The following is a 4409-nucleotide window of genomic DNA, read 5'->3' on the forward strand; positions in this document are numbered from 1 at the left end:
CTAACACAACCCCCTTCCAGCCAAAACGCAGGGTAGACCAATCACTCCCTTGATGGGCTTCCCTGCATGGTTCTACGCCCCTCTAACCCCACATGGTTCCCTCTGAAAAAAACTCTCAGGCCCAACAAGGCTACTCCACTGGTACTCCCTTGTTGTCCACGGCCAGGACCAGGCCCTAGGCCACCCAGAGGTCATTGGTCCTTGCCAATCCACAGAGTGGGGGGCAGTAACCCCTGGCACATAATAGCCAGTCTCCACTCTCCTTCTCAGAGTAGTTCCAAACTACCACTGTTCCTCCAACCTGGGGTCCGCACCCTCAGGCTGACCAGAGGTCATGGGCGAAGCGTCTCCTCATCCTACCTCTCTTTTGGGGTTCCGCACTCTCCCAGGAGAAGCACCTCAGAACACAACTCTCCCATCAGTTCAGGACCTCTCTCCATCAACTGGTCTACCACCTGGGATTCAAATTCACCGGCTGCATCAGGGTCAAAGGCAAGGACTCCCTCCCTCTGCACCCCTTTCCCGAGGCTTATACCCTCCCAACTAGAGTGGTACCCCTAGAAGGCAAACCGGTCAGGACACTGATTACAGTTGTCCTTCCGTCCAGGACAGGAAACACCTGAACCTGGCTTCCCAACCCAGGGACAGTACCCTTTGGTCAGATGCCCAGCAAACCAGGACTTCATGTGGAATATTCATGCCCCCCCTTGAGGGTGACACATAACTAATGTGTCGTATGACGGTCTGCCTGGCGCTGATCTCACGCCCTCCTGTCCATCTGACAGTGCGTGAAGATTCCCCAGGAGAGAAGTGGCGTCACCATGGTCAATCATTGGTGACTCGGCCCTTCTGGCTGGCCCCTGACCCACCGGTTCTTCCACTGGGGAGACTCTTTCCCCCCTCACCCCTCCAACTGGACTTCTGCACCCTCCACTTAGGAGTGGCACTGGCAGACACCAGAACCACTGGAGCTCTGCTTACAAAGACTCCACGTTCTCTAGACACTGGGAGATCCCCACAAATGGCCTATCAGTAAAGCCTAGGATCCCATCCTAGTTTTCCCCTTGGGAACCATCCAGGCCCTGAGACTGGGTTTCGGGCACTCCTTCTCCTCTGAGACAGGACGTGAGTCGCTACACCCCTCCCACTACACCAGGACCTAGCTGGGCTACTCTGAACCTCTTCCACCACTCAGGTCCTGAAGAACCCTCATCCACTCCTTTTAAGAAGACTCTGAGCTCACCTAACACGGGGAGATCCCCCACCAAGAACAGTCCAACAGGACAGACTAGGCTCCCTACCTGTTGTTCCCTCTAAGAAACATCCGGTACTGGAGACTGAGGTTGAGGCTCGGAATAAGGCCCAGTTTCACATCTTCCCCTGCGGAACAGGATGTGAGGCCTTGCAACCTTCTCACTATAAGGGTACCTAGCTGGGCTACTCTGAACCATCTCCGCCATTCGGGTTGGGAGACACCTGCACCATAACTCTAGGGTCACTCCCCCATGCAAGCTCCCTGGAATAAAAGAACTCACACCCAATCGTCCAGTGCAACACACCACTCATTCACATGAACTGGGGACCAATTACCTAATACACTTAAAAAATACTGCGATATGTGGTTGGGTAGCGTCTTGCGCAAAGCCAATAAAAGTAAAGAAGAAACCAATTATCAAATAGCAAATGCTCTAGGGAACAAACAGGCAACGACCACTAGCGTGCCAGAAAGGTCCCTCTGTGAACACAGAAGGAGCTGATTAGAAACAAACTTAGTTCCCGAGCACAACAGTACAATATTAAGTGAGGAATATCAGTCCAAAGAAGGTTCTTCAGGTCGTATCTTTCAATTAAAGTCTTTATTTTTGATATACAGATTTCTGTTGGTGATCCTACGTAGACGGGATCATCCAAAGCAGCCAGACAGAAAGCAGCCAACACGTGTTTCGTCTTTGGGAAGATATTCAATGACTTCCTCAGGGCTACAAAAAAGGAAAATACCAATAAGTTGTATTCAATATAAGTTATAATCCATAAGTGAACCAAGACAACACCACAGAAAACACACATCAAGTGTTTTTGTGAATCACATAAAAAAAAAAATTCAGTGCAGAAGAAGTTAAGTGAATGAGAAAGCAGGTCAAAGGAGAAGTACCAAGCAGAAGAAATAAATAGAAGTAGGTTTAAGTTCAGCAGCCACCATAATGTCTCGTATCCCAGAATCATAGGGTTGTATTTGTATTTTTGTATTTTGTATGTGGATTTGTAGAGCGCGGTTGTTGCCCGGGGGCGTCCAAGCGCTAGGAACCAACAGATGTGTTTGGCAGAGGCAAGAACAGCTAACAGGAATTACTGTGGGGAGTTGAAGAGAAGTGTCTTGAGCTGTTTCCGGAATGAGGAGAGATTGGGGTTAGCTCTCAGATGAAGCGGAAAGGCGTTCCACATCTTGGAAGCATTATGGGTGAAGGTCCTACCGCCTGATCTGGCCCTCTTTATTCTAGGTGCGGTAGCCATGAAGGCCTGGTTTGAACGGAGGTTTCTGGTTGGTTGGTAGTGGGAGACTAGGCCACGGGTGATAAGAGGGCCTATGTCCCAGAAAGCCTGGTGGGCGATACACATGGCTTTGAAGTGGAATATTTGGCGTACTGGCAACCAGTGTAGGCTGGTCAGGCCAGCTCTGACTGATTGCCGACGTGGGAGCTGGAGCAGTGTGCGAGCTGCGCAGTTCTGCACTGTCTGAAGTCTCCGCAGTGTATAATCTGGGGCAGCAAGGTAGAGGACGTTGTTAAAGTCCAGGCGGGACTGGATCAGACCCTGGATGGCTACCTGCTTAGCCTCCATGGTTAAAAGATGAAGAACTTTCTTTAGCATCCTGAGAAGGCCAAAGCAGGTAGCCGAGAGTTTGGTGGCTTGAATGTCAAATTAAAGGGATCTGTCCAGCCACACCCCAAGGCTCTTGATATTGTCCTTAGGTGCTGGGGGATTGCCCAGACAGGGTGGCCACAGGGAGTTGAAGGAACTAGGATCAGCGGGGCCCAGAAGCATCAGCTCCGTCTTGTCCCCGTTTAGTTTGAGTGATGAGGAGGACATCCAGCTCTTTACCTCCTCTAGGCACTTTCTGAGTCCTCCTCCCATAGGCATGTTAGCCTCCTGCGCCAATGAGACCACCAGCTGTGTCGTTCGCGTAGGAAATGATCTTAACTCCAAATGGACGGACAACCTCAGCCAGTGGCCTCATATAAATGTTGAAGAGTGCAGGGCTTAAAGAGGAGCCTTGTGGGACCCCGCACCTTAATGGTCTGCTAGTGGACACTGACTCGCCGTCGAATACTCGAAAGGATCTGTCTTTCAGGAAGGACTCGAACCATAGCCATGCCTTGTGCTTGATACCAACACTAGACAGACGGTTCAGCAAGATGTCGTTGCTGACCGTGTCAAAGGCCGCGCTGAGGTCAAGGAGGATCACTGCCACTGATCCTCCTTGGTCCAGGATTTTTCTGGATTCCTCGGTGACCATGAGAAGGGCGGTCTCAGTTCCGTGCTTGGGTCTGAATCCTGTCTGGGTGGGATCTAACAGTTGGTTGTTTTCTAGGAAGGTGACCAGTTGGCCATTGATGTATCTCGCCAAGACTTTACTCAGCCAGGGGAGTAGGGAGATTGGCCGGTAGTTGCTGAAGTCTGAAGGATCCAGGCTGGGTTTCTTTAGCAGGGCTCGAACCATGGCCCGTTTCCATCCGGGCGGGACCGTGCCGTAGGTGATAGAGGAGTTCAGGAGGTCCATTATGATGGGCAAAGTGACCTGGGATGCCGACATTATGATGTCTGGTGGGGCTGGATTGTCAGGGGAGCCAGATTTAACTTTCCGGGCCACAGATTCCAGGGACGCAAGATCAAGGGGGGGGGGGAGTGGTCCAGTGTGGGAAGAGGCTGTGGTAAAGGGTGTGCCAAGATTGTGTTAGTCAAGGCTGGGACGGAGGTGGACGAGGGGGGGAAGGATGCATACATTTTGTTGACTTTTTGGTGGAAAAAGTCTGCCACCTTGTTACAGTGTTCTGTGGATTTGGTCTCAAGCAGGCTAGATGGCAACTTCGTCAGATTTTTTACAATTTGGAAGATTTCTCTTGGTTTTGATTTGGCTAAAATGATTTTATTAGAGAAATATGCAGCTTGAGTGACTTTGATTTCTTCTTTATACTCTTTGATTAGATTTCGATATTGAGTTTTTTCCACTGGTGAGAAATCCAGACGCCATTTCCTTTCAGCTTTCCTACATTGGCGTTTCTTTGCCCTAAGGGCCTCTGAGTACCAGGGAGCGGTTTTAAGGGAGCGTTTTTTAATGTGGTTTTTCTTTTGGGGAGGGAGTTATCAAGGGTTTGAGTGATCCAGTCTTCATATGTCTGGTTAGCTAGGCA

Source organism: Lissotriton helveticus, chromosome 8 (genome assembly GCF_964261635.1).
Source record: "Lissotriton helveticus chromosome 8, aLisHel1.1, whole genome shotgun sequence".
NCBI lineage: Eukaryota > Metazoa > Chordata > Amphibia > Caudata > Salamandridae > Lissotriton > Lissotriton helveticus.